Here is a 20,017-nt window from a genome sequence, read left to right as displayed (position 1 = left end):
TTCAGTGAGTTTTTGCAGTGCCATGCAGAACAGCAGCCCACCATCACACCATCAACCCAATCCACAAGCTGCCTGAACTCTGTGGGGCAAAGCACAATATAACATAACAAAACATGCACACATAGCATGCCATTCACACCACATATACATACAGTGCTTTCTGTTACATTATAGCCTTAAGTTCAATGTTTTTTTAATCTGAATTTTATGTGATGGATCAGAACACAATAGTCTAAGTTGGTGAAGTGAAATAAGGAAAATATATAAATAAAACTATTGTTTAGAAATAGAAAACAGAAAATTGGCATGTGCGTATGTATTCATCCCCTTTGTTAGGAAGACCATAAAAAGCTCTGGTGCAACCAATTACCTTCAGAAGTCACATAATTAGTGAAATGATGTCCACCTATATGCAATCTAAGTGTCACATGATCTGTAATTACATATACACACCTTTTTTGAAACGCCCCAAAGGCTGCAACACCTAAGCAAGAGGCATCACTAACAAAACACTGCCATGAAGACCAAGGAACTCTCCAAACAAGTAAGGGGCAATGTTGTTGAGAAGTATAAGTCAGGGTTAGGTTATAAAAAAATATCCAAATCTTTGATGATGCCCAGGAGCACCATCAAATCTATCATAACCAAATGGAAAGAACATGGCACAACAGCAAACCTGCCAAGAGACGGCCGCCCACCAAAACTCACGGACCGGGCAAGGAGGGCATTAATCTGAGAGGCAGTGTAGTGTACGGGGGCTGTAATGCCCGTCACTACAGAAGGGTCACTTGTGTGCTGTCGTTTCCCCTTATTTATGGGGAGGTTGGTATAAGTCATCTTCATAAAATATAATGTAATGTAATGCTATGTACTTTCCTGTTACTGTAAAATGTGCATGTACAGGCCTGCTAGGGGTGTCATTCCAGCTCTTAGTCACTAGAGGGAGCTAGGGAGCCCTAGTTTATATAAGGCCCAGTCAGGGAAAGGAAGTGAAGTTGAAGTGGGAGCTGAGGTTGGAGATTAGACCATGTCTGAGTTAAGTCCAGGCCTGGAGCCTGCAGACCAGGAGAGGGTATTGCAGTCCCTGTAACCGGGTTCCAGATCCAAGGAGAAGGTTCCCCTCCTGAGTTTATATATGCAAAAGTAGGAACACCACCGTTAATCAGCCTAAGGAAACTGAGAGAGACAGAGGCAAGTCCAGAAAAGCAAGAGGTACTAAAGACAACAGAGGAGGTACTTGATAAGGATAAAACCAAGGATATACGCCAGAGCTAGGGCATCGGGCCTTGGAGAAGAGTTTCTATGTTCCAGGATCAGTCAGGAATAGAGTGCAAGCCGCCTGTACTGCAAGTCCTGTGTTTAACACTCTGAAGTCACCTTGCTATATTTTGCCTGTATCAAATGTATTGAAACCAACTGTCTTCAAAGGAACTGCGCTTCCATCTATGTCCATGCATGATGACTACTAAAGTTTGAGTTCTGTTTTAACATCAAGTGGTTCCTCAGTTATTCCTGCTATCAGCAAACGGCGTGCCACCGTTCAATTGGCACTGGCGTCACGAACATTACTTATCATTACCTGCCCTTGCAGAGAGTCAGCTGTCTCAGGTTAGAGTCACGATTGCACTACAACACCCAGGAACATTTTTAAACCTAACTTGAGTACGCTGCACGTCTCTTTTGGCGTCACGAACAGGATGCGCACGCTTTCTAGTGCAAGAAGCGTGAACTTTGTGCCTTATACAGTTGCCCTGTGACCAAAGTGACAAATTGCCTGCTTATTTAAAGTGGACTTTGTGGACTGAAAAACATACCAAAAGTGTCGCTAAAACCTCCAAAAAGCACTGTGCAGTGTTGCGCTATCAAGAGGAAGGAAATCGCCACATTGAAGTGTGGTTTTATGGACTTTTTACCATCCTGCTTGCTGTCAGTGAATAGACAGCGGTTTTTGCTAAAAGATGGCCGCTGAGCTTGCTGAATTTAATGCTGCGTCATCTTCATCCCGAAAAGGCGGGAAAAGTTGGCGCCTTTTTACTGAAAAAGCAGGAAAAGGTTCAAGGTCAGGCGCCACCGCCTGTCTGGACATTTGCATGTCGGCCAGCATGGACTCCGCCTTCCACGTACTGGAATACCTGGGGGGCGGCCTCCCAGTGCAATGGGAGGATCTGGCTGAACTTATTGGCACCACCCTGTCGCTCTCCGTTGAAGGATCGAGCATGTTGGAGAGTGAAGACGGCTCTGCTGGGATGTCCGCGCCTGAGTTTCTGAACACGACTGATATTAGTGTAGAGCCAGAAGAGGCTCCACCGGCCTACTCTCCGGGACCGGAGAGACCCGCCACCGGGGAAAGAACCAGAGCGCTACTATGGCTCTTGGAGAGATTTCTTTCAGCCCTCTTTCAAGTGGTCCGCATTAATGGCAGAGATCCAGGAGGCCGCCATAAAGAAGAATACCAAAACTAAAATATACTATGAAGAACTAACCAAGAATATTCACGAGCGGCACACCAATACCCAACCCCGCCTGGAAAGGAGAAAGGGGTTGGTGGTGTCCTTTGACAAGAGCCGTGGCTACGGGTTCATACAGGACTATGTTACTGGCAGAGACTTATACGTCAACCGGAGATCTGTCAAGAGAGATTACCTCCCTGCGCATCTGCATAATCTCCGCGAGGGAGAGGAAGTAGACTTCACCCCTGCCGAGAGCCTGCGAGGCCCATATGCAACTGCCGTGTCCCGTCCCAAGAGAGAACCGGAGGACTGGGAGGCAGAAGAGGACTATTCTGGCTGCGAGCGGGCACCTGAGCGCTCTCCAGAACCAGCCCATCACGCGTTCCAAGAGCGGGGCTCTTTCATTGGTCCTAATGTATTCTGGCAGCCCACCGTGTTGGAGAAATGGGTGAGTCCCTATCCGTCCCCCGAGCTGCCTCGCCGGGAGAAAACAATCCAGGACTTGGAGAATCTCAACGGACTCCGCGTTACCCTGGAGAATATCCGGAAGGGTAGGAGACCCGATACGCCACCGGAGCCTGCAGCGGCCGCGTCCGATGCATCCTACACTGTACCTGCGCCGGCAGCGCCAGCAGAGGACAGCGATTCTGACACTGAAAGTATAGGTGACCAGATCGTCCGGCTGGAGGAAAAGTTGCGGGAGCTGCGCAAGATTGCCACCGCCAGGATGCAGACGCCGCCTAAGAAGGACGAGGTAAGGGTGCCTGTCACCACCCGTAAACCACCTTCTGCTAACATTGCTCCATCAATGTCCCAAAGAAGTCCCGCTAATCCTGTGACTTGCTGCACAGAGCCCACCGGACCGCTTGCGGCGGCGGTATCAAGTCCACCCCAGCCTACAATAATTATGCCTGGACCGGTACGGTCCACAAGAGTCTTTACCCCTAGGCCTATGGGGCCAATACCTATTAGGGGTCCCTTCACTTTGCAGCTGCCCCCTGACACTGTAATGTGGGCACATCCACCTGTAGAGAACTACTACAGCCCTTATTTGCCAGCAGAGCTGGGCAACTATGAGGCGCCCTTGTGAATTAACCTGCTAGGTCTTTGATTTATTTTGCCAAGGGATGATTTTGAAAGTTTAACCCTTCCAGGACAGGAGTCCTTTGTTCTGGTCCTTTGTTGCTGCTGCCAGTTTACCCACGGCTCAGTGGTAGTGGTCACCCACTGAAATAATAAAGTCAACAAAGCCAAATTTGTTTCCAGGACCTCCTGCCTGCTTCTGCTATCACACACCAAGTTGTGCCTGTTCCGTTGTTGCACCTTTTACCCTTAACCCCCTTTTCAGGTTGATCAGGGATATTACTGCACTTGTTTTTAGCTGTCATTTTTATTGTGCAACGGAACTCCAAGGATACGTGCCCAGTGATAGACTCAAAAGTACCTGAGCCTCTGAGATCTTTGTTTTTAAGGAAATGTTCCCAGAGATGGACTCCACTGCACGAGAGCCTCTGCGATTTATAAGAAAGGGACCTGGGTACGGACTCATATTTGTTCTTTGAGCCTCCAAGAACTTTTATACTGTTTTATCTTTTCTGCTGTTCTATTAAGGACAATTTGCACATATGGACTATCCTGGTAATAATGTTACGCTGTGCCAGGTCAGCGCCCCAGTTCCATTCACTATCCTGAGAGAAGAGAACGACGCCCCTTGTCACTACTCTTCACCTTTGCCAATTGGACCTGATATGAATGTATATGCAGATGAATTACGTATATGTATGCCTGCATGTGTCTTTTTCTATTTCAGGTGAGGATTCCAGTTGGGCGGGTCCTGATGGAGTAAGAGGTCGTACTCAGCTTAAAGCAGCGGGGTATGTAGTGTACGGGGGCTGTAATGCCCGTCACTACAGAAGGGTCACTTGTGTGCTGTCGTTTCCCCTTATTTATGGGGAGGTTGGTATAAGTCATCTTCATAAAATATAATGTAATGTAATGCTATGTACTTTCCTGTTACTGTAAAATGTGCATGTACAGGCCTGCTAGGGGTGTCATTCCAGCTCTTAGTCACTAGAGGGAGCTAGGGAGCCCTAGTTTATATAAGGCCCAGTCAGGGAAAGGAAGTGAAGTTGAAGTGGGAGCTGAGGTTGGAGATTAGACCATGTCTGAGTTAAGTCCAGGCCTGGAGCCTGCAGACCAGGAGAGGGTATTGCAGTCCCTGTAACCGGGTTCCAGATCCAAGGAGAAGGTTCCCCTCCTGAGTTTATATATGCAAAAGCAGGAACACCACCGTTAATCAGCCTGAGGAAACTGAGAGAGACAGAGGCAAGTCCAGAAAAGCAAGAGGTACTAAAGACAACAGAGGAGGTACTTGATAAGGATAAAACCAAGGATATACGCCAGAGCTAGGGCATCGGGCCTTGGAGAAGAGTTTCTATGTTCCAGGATCAGTCAGGAATAGAGTGCAAGCCGCCTGTACTGCAAGTCCTGTGTTTAACACTCTGAAGTCACCTTGCTATATTTTGCCTGTATCAAATGTATTGAAACCAACTGTCTTCAAAGGAACTGCGCTTCCATCTATGTCCATGCATGATGACTACTAAAGTTTGAGTTCTGTTTTAACATCAAGTGGTTCCTCAGTTATTCCTGCTATCAGCAAACGGCGTGCCACCGTTCAATTGGCACTGGCGTCACGAACATTACTTATCATTACCTGCCCTTGCAGAGAGTCAGCTGTCTCAGGTTAGAGTCACGATTGCACTACAACACCCAGGAACATTTTTAAACCTAACTTGAGTACGCTGCAGCAGCACAAAGACCTAAGGTAACCCTGGAGGAGCTGCAGAGTTCCACAGCAGAGTATCTGTACATAGGACGACAATAAGCCGTACTCCCCATAGAGTTGGGCTTTTTGGCAGAGTGACCAGAAGAAAGCCATTACTTTCAGCTAAAAACAAAAAGGCACGTTGTAAGTTTGCGAAAAGGCATGTGGGAGACTCCCAAAATGTATCAAGGAAGGTGCTCTTGTCTGATGAGACTAAAATTGAACTTTTCAGCCATCAAAGAAAACGCTATGTCTGGAGCAAACCCAACACATCACATTACCAAAAGAACACCATCCCATTTCTTCACAGTGAAACATGGGGGTGGCAGCATCATGCTGTGGGGATATTTTTTAGCAGCCGGGGCTGGGAAACTGGTCAGAGTTGAGGGAAAGATGGATGGTGCTAAATACAGGTATATTCTTCAGCAAAACCTATACCACTCTGTGCATGATTTGAGGCTAGGACGGAGGTTCACCTTCCAGCAGGACAATGACCCCAAACACACTGCTAAAGCAACACTTGACTGGTTTAAGGGGAAAAATGTAAATGTGTTGGAATGGCCTAATCAAGGCCCAGATCTCAATCCAATAGAAAATCTGTGATCAGACTTAAAGATTGCTGTTCACAAGCTCAACCCATCCAACTTTAAGGAGCTGGAGCAGTTTTGCAAGGAGGAATGGGCAAAAATCCCAGTGGTAAGATGTGGCAAGCTCATAGAGACTTATCCAAAGCGACTTGGCTCTACAAAGTATTGACTTTAGGGGGGTGAATAGTTATGCACATTTAGTTTTTCTGTTATTTTGTCCAAATTGTTGTTTACTTCACAATAATAATAATAATAATAATAATAATAATAATAATAAAAAAACATCTTCAAAGTTGTGGGCATGTTCTGTAAATTAAATGATACAAATACTCAAACAATCCATGTTAGGCACAAAAAAAAAAGTTATGGGGGTGAATAGTTTTGCAATGCTCTGTATGAGACAGTAGTAACACAGACAAACACATTTTAGCCAGTCACTCACACAATAGCCCTTTCATCTCCATAATAGCATATAACAAGGGTTAATGCAGGTCCTGCTGCAATCACTTTATTACTGAATTGTCCCTCTAAAGCTGCAACAAAGTTCACATGTCCCCCATTTGTCAGGCCCCTTCTTATGGAATCGAGCCATTGCTCTGGTCATCATTTTGTGTTTTCTCAGCACAGGGAACCACTGCATGCCATGTGGCCTTTGCCACAGACGAACTTTCTGAAAGCAGCTCTACATATACCTTTAACTATAGTGGCATTTGGTGGCAGCTGTCAAAATTACAGTACTAATAACTTCACACTGAACTCCATCTAAACAGGCTGCGGCACAGCATGGCACAGTATACTACAATATACAAATCATATATACAGTCACTGAAACATATCTAAATCTCCATTTTACATAAAGGGAAAATATGAGGTTATCACTTGTAAGATTCATAAGACGCATAAGAGTTTTATTTACAAGATTTCCCAACAAACCTATTGCTCAATCACTTGGTTTTTGTTCTGCACTCTATCTCCCAGTACTTGTGTGCCATGTAACCTGCACCATGTTTTATATACCATGTAAAATGTCATGTTATGTGCCTATAAACTGTTGTGAAACACCAAGCATGAAATGATGAAATGTATTTGTACTGAAGTGGATGAAACACCCTGAATGTATTGAGGCAATGAGCACAGCTCAGAATTCAGTGTAGGGGTCACTATCAAGACAACCTTACGCCAGGACCACAATTAATAGAGACTGTATATAGAAATACCATACTGGACCTTGTGGTCAGTAGAATGGAGGCGGCACAGCAAGTGTGTCCTGGGTAAACATTACAGCTGGTGAGATGGATTGCCAGCTAACTATGGCATGATAGCTAGCTAGCAAGTAGAGGTGAGAGACACTTGCTAATTAGTGCATTACTACAGAGCCTAGAAAGGGCCAAGCAGCTGAGCACCGTATGGGAGAAATTTGACCTGGAGCAGGGATAGCTGATCTGCACCTGCACTTCCTTAATTCCACACCCTGGAGCAGCAGAGAACCGGCAGAGAGGTACAGTCTCAGACAGAGAGGTCAGCAAGCTTGTTACAACTAATGCCTATGTAAATAGCAGAGTGTGGACTGTGTGCATTAGTGCTGTCTTGAGAAGAGAGATACCGATCTAAGGGAGTCAGCTGTTTACATAGCATACTTAGGTGCGGTGAGCTATAATAGCATGTCACAGCAATTATTGCATTTCAGGTGAATATTGGCATATTATGCATAGTTCAGTCACATAAGAGTTCCACATTTCAACTTAGGTGATATTGCCACCTCAACAGAGTCATCAGAGTTTTGACTGCAAAAGACACATGATTCTTTGTAAGAGGGAGGAAGAACAATTTCAACCCTTTTATACCACAGCCTGAAGGGATTTCATCGTAGAGTGTTCGGAATGCACCAAGAGGAGAGTTGCCATGACCTGTAAAGCAGCATAACCATTTTCATTGCTGTTAACTCAGAGACTGTGTTGTTGTAAAGGAAAGCTGGGTGTAATGTCTGAGGAAAGTTGGGCGCAAGTCAGCTTCCCCTGTTCCAAGCTATTCATTTCCACTGTGATGCTTAGCTTGGCTGTGGCCCTATGTTATCACCTTAAGCATAGCTAAAGCCTCATTTGCCTCTCCCCCTTAACAAAAATGCTGAACATCGAAGACAGTGTATTTATAAGACAACTTTAATAAAGTGGCAGACATGCACGCAGTGGCTTAGTTCCACATGTGGCAGTATAGCTTGAAAAATGCAATCCCCAAATAATAATCAGATACTAGTATCATACAGTGACTTTCAGGACACGTCTTCTCTGATTCACTTTTCCTTTCTATCTCAACCCAGATCGCCATGAAGACTTTTGTCAGACAAGGCTCATCTCTGTGCACAAATATATCATGAAATTGCTAATGTCCCTCTCAATGCCCTCTACCAAGTACTAGTGCCCCCTTTTGTGCCCTACAAGGTATTAGTGCTCATTTTTATGCCCTACAAAGTAATATTGCACCCACACAGTAATAGTAACCACATTGTGGCCATCACAATATAATAATGCCTCCTTTCTGCCTACCGTAATAGTGACAAGTGCTCTCAATGAGTGCCAGGTAATAGTGCTCTCAATAAGTGCCAGGTAATAGTGCCTTTAATGAGCGACAGCTATCAAGTATATCCTTCATTCGTGGCCCCCCATGATCAACCATTGATAGGCCCATGGATAGACTATTAAGATTTTCCTCTTTAAACTCTCTTCTTTTTGTCCTCTTACATCAACACTTCCATTACTGCCATAGATCTGTAAAATACAGGTATGTGTACCACATACCCCCGCCAAGCAGTTGGTGCTGTTTCCTCTCCTAGAAAGTTAATAAAAATATGTTTTCTCAAGTGAAAAACCCTGAAAGTAAAACTGGAGCAGGAGGGAGAAAAGGGTAGCAGACATGCATGGCACTTCTTATCTCTAGAGGTTGGGGGTAATCGGACAGGATAAAAATCTGGCAGATCCAGGTTGATCTATTTTCGGCTACTTTCACATCTGATAAATGAATATGGCTGGCTCACAGTAACATTAATTCATTTAATCACCGTTTAAAAAATATATATAATTCATAAAATACATTCCAAAATATTGTAACAATCTTAAAACAAAATCTAACACTGTCACGGTCCCTTTGATAATAACATGCAATGTCCACTATTTCCTCTTGTTCAGAATGTTTTGCTAAGTGCCATAATTTTTCGCACTATATGTCCCCTAATAAAGTACCAGTTCACACAGCAGTATTTCTATTGTTAGGAACATTTGTCACAAATGTTGCGCTGTGATAGCGCTAAATATTCTATACAGTAGTTAGGCAATACTGTGTGATACTGTCAGTATCCTGTTATATTATAGACATATGCCTGCTTCCAATGCTGCTGTAAATGATAGATAGATATCTCTTACCGATGGTGTCCCCCTGCACTTGTCGCGCTTGTTTGAATGTGCCGGCCAGGATGTCTTCATGCATGCGCTCTTGGATCTTACCCACGCCAGACTTTGGGTGATACTTTTTCTTTAGTGTTGCAATCAATACGTGTCCAGGATATATTTGCAGTAAGTTGAGCCAATACTGCCGTCCAAACCGGACACGTTTCGGAAACTCTGTTCCTTCCTTTACTTTCACATCTGCATTTTTGCTGGATCCGTGAGGGGATCAACAAAAATGCATCCGATCAATAATACAATCGTCTGCATCCATTTAGAACAGATCCGGTTGTATTGTCTCCAAAATGAACAAAACGGATCCGACATTAAAACCATTGCAAGTCAATAGGCGCCATTTTTTTCCTGTCCGAAAAAATGGATCAGGCACCATTGACTTACATTGTGTTTCATGATGGATCCATCTTGCTCAGTATGAATGCAACAAAACGGAACGGAGTGCATTCCGTTCAAGTTCGTTCAGTTTTGTCCCCATTGGAAATGAACGGGGAGAAAACCTAAGCGTTTTGCTGCGGTTTTGAGATCCTGTGACGGATCTCAAAACCATACAGCAAAACGCACATGTGAAAGTAACCTTATTCATTATCTACTACTTGCGTAAACAACATGAGCTTATCGCAATATAATATGATGCTAAGAGATATTTAGTAGTGTTGGGAGAGCATGCTCGGCCGAACACAAATTTTACTACGCAGTCAATAAACGTGCGCCGAGGTACTGGCACTCACTGTAATGCCGTAGCCATGTTGGCTACTGGCATTACAGTGATTGTCTGTCCGAAACGCGTCATCGGGTGCTATATAGCACCTGATGACACGTGTTCGGCTCAGTCTTAGGCTACTTTCACACTAGCGTTCGGAGCGGATCCGTCTGATGTTTCATCAGACGGATCCGCTCCGATAATGCAGACGTTCGCATCCGTTCAGAACGGATGCGTCTGCATTAAAACTTAGAAAATTTTCTAAGTGTGAAAGTTGTCTGAGCGGATCCGTTCAGACTTTACATTGAAAGTCAATGGGGAACGGATCCGCTTGAAGATTGAGCCATATTGTGTCATCTTCAAGCGGATCCGTCCCCATTGACTTACATTGTAAGTGTGGACGGATCCGCTCGCCTCCGCACGGCCAGGCAGGAACCCCAACGCTGCAAGCAGCGTTCAGGTGTCCGCTCACTGAGCGGAGGCTGAACGCTGGCAGGCGGATGCATTCTCAGTGGATCCGCCTCCACTGAGAATGCATTGGGGCCAGACGGATGCGTTCGGGGCCGCTCGTGAGCCCCTTCAAACGGTGCGCACGAGCGGACACCCGAACGCTAGTGTGAAAGTAGCCTTAGTCAGGGGGAGGTGTGCTGAAGAAGGGACAGATAGTGTAGGGAGTGAAATAGTAATATTTTAGTGAAAAAACTTGTTAGAAACCCAAAAGTCCTTTTAAGGACTATAGTTTTATCTGGCTGCAATATATATTATTAGCGCAACCTGCGATAAATTGTGTGCAATTGTTAGTGCCGCTTCTGATAGTGACACAACCTCTGCTACATCTTTTATTTTACATTTGCAAAACCTAAATATCTGTGACATTCAGCGACATTACTTGCGCTATACCTCCTGTATAACGTTTGCGCATCCTAAATATCAGTGACATTCATTCAGTGTAATTTTTTATTAGCCGCTTGTGACAGCAACATTACTTGCGCTATATCTCCTGTATAACGTTTGCGCATCCTAAATATCAGTGATATTCATTAAGTGTAAATTTTTATTAGCCGCTGGTGACAGCGACATTACTTGCGCTATACCTCCTGTATAATGTTTGCGCATCCTAAATATCAGTGACATTAATTCAGTGTCATTTTTTATTAGCCGCTGGTGACAGCGACATTACTTGTGCCATACCTCCTGTATAACGTTTGCGCATCCTGAATATCAGTCACATTAATTCAGTGTAATTTTTTATTAGCCGCTGGTGACAGCGACATTACTTGTGCTATACTTCCTGTATAACGTTTGCGCATCCTAAAATTATCTGGGACATTCAGTGTACTTTATACTTTTTTTTATAGATGCTGCGGACAGCTACATTATCTGTGCTACATCTCCTGTTTAACGTGTGCGCATCCTAAAAATATCTGTGACATTCTCTGTACTTTTCATACACTTACAAAACTTTCACTACTGTACGTGTGACATACTTGCAAGCATATATACCATTTAATATGCGCAAGGTGAGCAGTAAGGGATGGGGAAGTTACTGTGCTGCTGATGGTGCACGCAGAGGCCATGGCCCTGGGCGCGGTGAAACTGTGCCTGCTGCCAGAGCACAAGAAGCACACTCATCCATGATACCTAGCTTCATGTCCGAGTTTGCAGGGCAGCATAGGACACCACTCTCAAAGTTAGACCAGTGCGACCAGGTGGTCGGTCGGATTGCAGCAGATAATGCTCCCGTCGGTTAAGCACCACCCTGTCTTCCACAAAGTCCAGTCTCAGTAGCCAAGAGGCTTGTCAAAAGAATTCTTACCTTGATACTCCTTCCTCTCACCATGAAGGGTCTTGGCTAACAAGTGATCCCACACTCGGATCTTCCGAGGAGCTATTTTCATCGCCATTCCTTGATTTGGGCCTCTCGACAAGCCCACTTGAAGAGGGACATGAGGATATATTGTGCCCTGATTCCCAACCTCTTGAGCATCCACAATCACAAGAAGATGACGGTGGGGAATGGCAATTAGTGTTTCACAAGGAGGATGATGATGATGAGACACAGTTGTCAATAAGTCAACTGCAATTAGTGTCTCAAGAGGTTCACGATGAGGATGAGACACAGTTGTCAATAACTGAGGTTGTTGTTAGGTCAACAAGTCAGGAGGACCACCAGAGTGAGGAAGTGGAAGAGGAGGTGGTGGACGATGATGTCACAGACCCAACCTGGGAAGGTGGCAAGCCAAAAGAGGACAGCAGTACAGAGGGGGAGGGATCCGCAGCACCGCAACAGGCTGTAAAAGGCAGTGGGGTGGCAAAAGGGAGAAGGCGGGCCACACAAAACAGGAGCCTGTTCCCTGGAGCACCCCCTTGCGGCAATCTCCCTTGCCAAGGGGTAGGGTTTCCGCAGTCTTGCACTTTTTTGAGGAAAGTGCGGACGACAAAAGAATTGTCTTTTGCAACCTGTGCCATACCAAAATGAGCAGGGGCGTGAACACTAGCAACCTCACCACCACAAACATGATCCGCCACATGGCATCAAAGCACCCTAATAGGTGGGCCGAACGCCTGGGTCCACAATCAGTGTCTGTGGGTCACACCACTACCTTCTTTTCCCCTGTGTTACGTGCTGACCAATCCCCTGTCCAAGACGCAGGCCGGGATGCCTCCCGCCATGCACCTGGACCTTCGCAAGCACCATCAGCTAGCACATCCACTTCTGTGTCCAAGCGCAGCGTACAGATGTCTATACTCCAGGCCTTTGAATGCAAGCGCAAATACCCAGCCACCCACCCACAGGCCATAGCAGTAAATGCGCACCTATCCAAATTGCTGGCCCTGGAAATGTTGCCATTTATTCTTGTGGACACTGAGGCTTTCCGCAGCCTTATGGCGGTGGCCATCCCGCGTTACTCTGTCCCCAGCCGCCAATATTTTTCATGGTGTGCAGTCCCAGTCTTACACCAGCATGTGTCCCGTAACATCACCCGTGCCCTGACCAACACAGTTATTGGGAAGGTCCACTTAACGACTGACACATGGACAAGTGCTTTTAGCCAGGGACACTACATTTCCCTGACAGCACACTGGGTGAACGTTGTGGAGGCTGGGAGTGAGTCGTACCCTGGGATGGCACAGGTGCTACCGACGCCAAGGATTGCAGGCCCTACTTCCATCAGGGTTTCCGCCACAACCTATGTTAGTGTTTGCAACTTCCCCTTCTCCTCCTCCGCCTCCTCCTCCACTTCCACCTCTGAATTATCATCTTGCAGCACCAGTCAGCCATCAGTCAGTAGCTGGAAGCAGTGCAGCACTGCAGTGGGGAAGCAGTAACAGGCCGTGCTTAAACTGATCTGCTTAGGTGCCAAACAGCACACTGCCGCAGAGCTGTGGCAGGGGATAAGGGACCAGACTGAGCTGTGGCTCTCGCCACTCAACCTACAACCAAGAATGGTTGTGACTAATAATGGCCGTAACTTGGTGGCGGCTTTGGAGCTCGGCAAGCTCACACACATACCATGCCTAGCCCACGTGTTCAACCTAGTGGTTCAGTTTCTCAAGACCTACCCCAATTTGCCTGAGCTACTGGTGAAGGTGAGCCGCGTGTGTGTCCATTTCCGCAAGTCATTGACAGCTTCCGCCGTTCTGGCAATGCTGCAGCAGCGCTTGCAATTGCCAGCTCACCGACTGTTGTGTGACGTGAGCACGCGCTGGAACTCCACGTTCCACATGTTGGCCAGGCTTTGTGAGCAGCAGAGGACAGTAGTGGAATACCAGCTGCAACATGGTCGTCGCCTTTCCAGTCAGCTTCTGCTCTTCACAAGCGATGAGTGGGCAATGATGTCTGACCTCTGTAAGGTTTTAACCAACTTTGGGGAATCAACACAGATGGTGAGCGGTAATAACGCTATTATCAGCATAACCATCCCACTTCTGTGTCTACTCAAACCCTCGCTGCTCACAATTAAGGCGGACACTTTGCATGTGGAAGAGGTGGAAATGGGGGAAGACAGTACACAGGGTGATAGCCAGACCACCCTCAGTTCGTCTTCTCAGCGCAAATTGGATGATGAGGTGGAGGAGGAGAAGCAGTAGACGGTTGCCTCCGCTACAGAGGGTAGTACCCATGGCAAGTTTTACTCCATCTGTTCAGCGTGAATAAGAGTAGAGGGTAGGGGTAGAAGAGGAGGAAGAGGATGAGGAAATTGAGAGTCATCCTCCTGATGAGGACAGCAAAGTCTTGTCTGTTGGGACTCTTTGGCACACATGGCTGACTTTATGTTAGTCTGTCTTTCCCATGACTCTCGTGTTGTACGCGTTTTGTACTGGTTGTTCACCCTTCTTGACCCCCGCTACAAAGAGAACTTCTCATCTCTCATTCCTGTGGTGGATAGGATGAGTAAAATGGTGCAATACCATAAGGTCCTTGTGGAGAAATTGCTCCCAAAATTTCCAGCTGACAAAGCTGGCAGCAGAGTACATAGTTCCTTGGCCAACCGAGGATGTATACGAGGGGAACACACAGAAGTTCCAACATAGGCAGGGCAACACTCTCCAAAGCCTGGCACAGTTTTATGACACCCCACCAGCCTAGTGTCACAAGGAGGGAAAATTTTTGGAAGATGGTGAAGGAGTACATAGCAGACCATGTCAGCGTCCTCAGTGATCCCTGTGTGCCTTACAACTATTGGGTGTCCAAACTGGACACGTGGAACGAACTGGCGCTCTACACCTTGGAGGTGCTGGCCTGTCCCGCCGTCAGCGTTTTGTCAGAGCGTGTATTTAAAGCTGCTGGCAGCATAATAACTAATAAGTGCATCCACCTGTCAACTGAAAATGCTGACCGGTTGACTCTTATAAAAATGACAAGGCCTGGATTGACCCTGACTTCTCTACTCCACCAGAGGAAAGCGGCTGAACATAAAGGCACTCTAAATGTGGCTTTTATGGTGTATTGAATACACTGTATTCCCATGCACCCCTTCCACCACTAAAATGGGTATATGGTTCAATCACCCTTTTCTCTTCCTCCTCCTCCTTTATCATTTCAACATGCTTATTAGGTTGCCCTCGCTCCTAATGTTTTAGAGGGTCAGCTCAGCAGCAGGCCCTCACCCATAATGTTTTAGAGGGTCACCAGCAGGCCCTCAACCATAATGTTTTTGAGGGTCACCAGCAGGCCCTCACCCATAATGCTTTAGAGGGTCACCAGCAGGCCCTCACCCATTATGTTTTAGAGGGTCACCAGCATGCCCTCGCCCATAATGTTTTTGAGGGTCACCAGCAGGCCCTTATTCATAATATTTTTGAGGGTCACCAGCAGGCCCTCGCCTTTAATGTTTTATATGGTCAGATCAGCAGCAGGCACTCGTCCCTAATGTTTAGGGGGCCAGCTCAGCAGCAGACCCTCACCCCTAATGTTTTAGATGGTCAGATCAGCAGCAGGCACTCGCTCCTAATGTTTTAGATGGTGAGATGAGCAGCAGGCCCTCGCCCCTAATGTTTTAGAAGGTCAGATCAGCAGCAGGCACTCGCCCCTAATGTTTTAGAGGGTCAGCTCAGCAGCAGACCCTCACCCCTAATAATGTTTAAGATTGTCACATCAGCAGGCCCTTGCTCCAATAGGTTTTGAGGGTCACCAGCAGGCCATCAATCATAATTTTTCAATGGTGTGTAGGATGCCCTTCTTTTATGTGTAATAAAGGGTATATTGTAGTGCCGGGTCCTTGTAATTTTTGGCAGCCCTTTCACTTAGTGCATAGGCTTTATGAGTGTAGGAGTCCCGCTACCTGAACAATTGTACCACAATGTGAATGATGCCATCCTTTATGTGATATAAAGGTTGTATTGGAGTGCCTCTTCCTTGTAATTTTTGGCAGCACTTGCACTTTATATACAAGTAAATATACAGGAAAGAATGTTTCCTAACAATTTTTCCTCTAAAATCAATTTTATCTTTGGTTTTGTGCGTATTATTGTCAGTCTGTAAAAGTGGCGTACTACTCGGACAACATCGTTACTAGCAGCGACCTGGCAGTCCAAGATGCATGCAGAAAACCTCCCCATGTTATTCCCGAACCATTTCAGTGGTGTTTCCATCAATTTCTAACCTTTTCCTGTGAACCAGACACCGTCCCCTCTTCATAGCAGGCGGTGCCTGGTTTAATGTTCTGGTTCTCCCATTGACATCCATTGTGCTCGGGTGCTCTGTAGAGCACCCGAGCATCCCGAGGTGTTCTACTCAAGCACCCGACCACTTTAGTGCTCGACCAACACTAATATTTAGTACATTAGTAATATGTTTATTTATACAAGGAAATCACTACTCTGTGCTTTCATGGTGCTGTAATAATGAAATACAAGCTTTTACCTAATGTAATGCTGATCTTGATTAAGAGAAGCTTTTGTAGCTTTGAAACATATCAGTGATTCCATGTGTATTACGTCTCTGTTACCATTAAGCACAGTAATATTGTCAGAAGGAGTGAAGAAACATTAAGTGAGAAATAACAAAAAATAACAAATTTTAGCTATCAGATATATACTTGCATATTAAGTACCTGATTTAGGATTACTACGGTGCTCCAACTAAGTTTGATGCACCCAAATCAAGAGATTAAGAATGTGGCAGGATTGGAATATATAGAAGGGCACTCAACACATGGAGTCACATCGAAATCGGAAAATTCTAATATAATACGATTTATTAAACATAATCTAAAATAGACGACAATGGCAATATAAAATCAGCAACAATGAAACAAAATTACTATTAGCCAAAGATTAAAATATACCTCATGTTCTGAGATTTTGTGCATCTGTATTATATTCATAAATTTTGTGCATTTGTACTTTTTAATTCCAGTATAATTTTAAGAAATTCTTATTATAAATTTTAATGTATTTAGTGAAAGCAATATTTGCAATAGAAAATGATCCATTAGTTATGATGTACAGGATAATTATGGGCCATACAACCAAAAAATGCATTGAACACAAAAAACGCATAAAAAACGGATCAAAATCGCAACCTCATCTATAAGCGTTTTTTTAGTGTGGTCATCAGAACAGTTCCTCCTAATCCTTTTTAGTTGACTAAAGGGGATATTTCTAATCCACTTGGAGTGGTGACAACTCGTATACTCCAAATAACTATTTGCATCAACCGTCTTAAAGTGAGTTTGCGTAACAATTTTATTGCTTTCTATAGTGAGTTTGAGATCTAAAAAGATGACCAATGTGGTACTGTATTCCAAAGTAAAGGTTAAATCCCAATCATTTAAATTCAGTTCCTCAATAAAATTACATAATTTAACACTATCACCCTTCCAAATAAAAATAATGTCGTCTATAAACCTACGATAAAATTTTATATTAGGATGGGATAAAAGGCCAATCTTCTCCTCAAACATACCCATAAACAAATTGGCGTAGGATGGCGCACATTTCGTACCCATTGCCGTGGCTTGGTTTTGTAGATAAAAGTTGTTATTAAAAGTGAAATAATTATGTTTTAAAATTAATTGTATGGCCCTACCAATGAAATCTCTCTGGTTGTCTGGCATCTGTACATCCTGGGATAACGTATGGATTATAGCAGCAATACCCAGTTTGTGTCTAATATTAGTGTAAAGGGCTGACACATCTATTGTTACCCAAATAAAATCATCTTTCCAACAAAAGCTTTCTAGTGAGGTTATAAGGTGGGCCGTGTCCCTAATATTGGAAGGGAGCTTCGTTACATATTTTGCAGATAGTTGTCCACATAGACTGATAAATTTGCCGTTAGGCCCCCAACCCCTGATATGATCGGCCTACCAGGAGGGTTGGTTAAGGACTTATGTATCTTCGGCAAAAAGTGAAAACGTGGAGTAGACGGATGTGCAGTTTGAAGAAAGGACCCTGGCCTAATGCGCCGTCTAAGTCTAGTCACCAGATATAGTTCTCAACATACCCTTATTCGAGAAATCCCAAGAAAAAACTGGTCCCTACTATTAAAGGATCCCCTTTTGAACCAAGGCATCACCCCTACACCTATTCTGACGTTCCGCAGAGCAAAAACTTTAAAAAATTTAGTGGCCCCCTCCTGTCCGAAATTAGATCACGCCTCAAACATAGAGAAAAGAATAAAAGTTACTCCGGGTATATTTAAGTGTAAGGGCAGTAAGTGTAAGTGTTGCCTTATGATCACAGATGGCATTAGTAATATCAAAAATCCCTCGAACTGCAAAATATATATGTTCAAACAACATATGGATTGTGGCACGATGAATGTGATCTATCTCCTCCAATGCTCGTGTTCACTCTTTTACGTAGGCCGTACTACACAATGCCTGCGTGAAATAATGAACGAGCACCGCTCAAACATCACGAGGAAAGTACTCACGCACAGTGTCTCCAGACATTACACTAAAATACATGAGGCGACCCTGCATGCTTGCGTGTGACACCAATTGAACAGGTCACACACTGTTTCCAGGTATTGTGTAAGAAGGAAATGTACTGGATATTCCACCTGAACACCCTAACACCCTTTGGTCTTGTGAATTTCTGAACCATATAGATCTTTGATTGGTTTAGGAATCTTTAGATATATGTTTTATGGGAAAAATAATAATTTTTCCCGCTAATTTATCGTATCCCATTTGCTGTAATTGTATTTATGTATCTGTATATCCCGGGAGTGATCTTTTTGGGTCATAGTTTTTTTTCCGTAATTTTATATATATGTAAAATACCTTTGAATATATCCCATGAATATTTTATTAGTTCTTTTAGTCCCATTTTTCTAGTATTTATTATATTATTATATATTATTATTATATTATATTTTTTATTATTTTTTCTATATTTCTATATTTTTAATTTTTAATTTTATATATACTATATATCATATATTATATATTCTATAGGAAAAATTCATCCACTATATCTGAAAGTTGTTTTACTGAATATATGATCCTTTATTAGTCCATTTAGCTCCATATATATAGAGTTGAGCGAACACCTGGATGTTCGGGTTCGAGAAGTTCGGCCGAACTTCCCGGAAATGTTCGGGTTCGGGATCCGAACCTGACCCGAACTTCGTTCCGAACCCGAACCCCATTGAAGTCAATGGGGACCCGAACTTTTCGGCACTAAAAAGGCTGTAAAACAGCCCAGGAAAGGGCTAGAGGGCTGCAAAAGGCAGCAACATGTAGGTAAATCCCCTGCAAACAAATGTGGATAGGGAAATTAATTAAAATAAAAATAAAATAAATAAAAATTAACCAATATCAATTGGAGAGAGGTCCCATAGCAGAGAATCAGGCTTCATGTCAGCAGAGAATCAGTCTTCATGTCATAGCAGAGAATCAGGCTTCACGTCAGCCAAAACTGGAACAGTCCATTGTCATATATTTAGGCCCCGACACCCAGACAGAGGAGAGAGGTCCCATAGCAGAGATTCAGGTTCATGTCATAGCAGAGAATTAGGCTTCACGTCACCCAAAACTGGAACAGTCCATTGTCAGATATTTTGGCCCCGGCACCCAGACAGAGGAGAGAGGTCCCATAGCAGAGATTCAGGCTTCATGTCATAGCAGAGAATCATGCTTCACGTCACCCAACACTGGAACAGGCCACTGTCAGATATTTTTAGGCCCCGGCACCCAGACAGAGGAGAGGTTCATTCAACTTTGGGTTGCCCCGCAATATAATGGTAAAATGAAAATAAAAATAGGATTGAATGAGGAAGTGCCCTGGAGTACAATAATATATGGTTAAGGGGAGGTAGTTAATGTCTAATCTGCACAAGGGATGGACAGGTCCTGTGGGATCCATGCCTGGATCATTTTTATGAACGTCAGCTTGTCCACATTGGCTGTAGACAGGCAACTGCGTTTGTCTGTAATGACGCCCCCTGCCGTGCTGAATACACGTTCAAAACGACAAAACGCTGGCCGCCGGGCAGGCCAGCACCTCCAAGGCATAAAAGGCTAGCTCTGGCCACGTGGACAATTTGG

Source organism: Bufo bufo, chromosome 2, assembly GCF_905171765.1.
Source record: "Bufo bufo chromosome 2, aBufBuf1.1, whole genome shotgun sequence".
Lineage (NCBI taxonomy): Eukaryota > Metazoa > Chordata > Amphibia > Anura > Bufonidae > Bufo > Bufo bufo.
Note: the sequence above shows the minus strand (reverse complement) of the source record.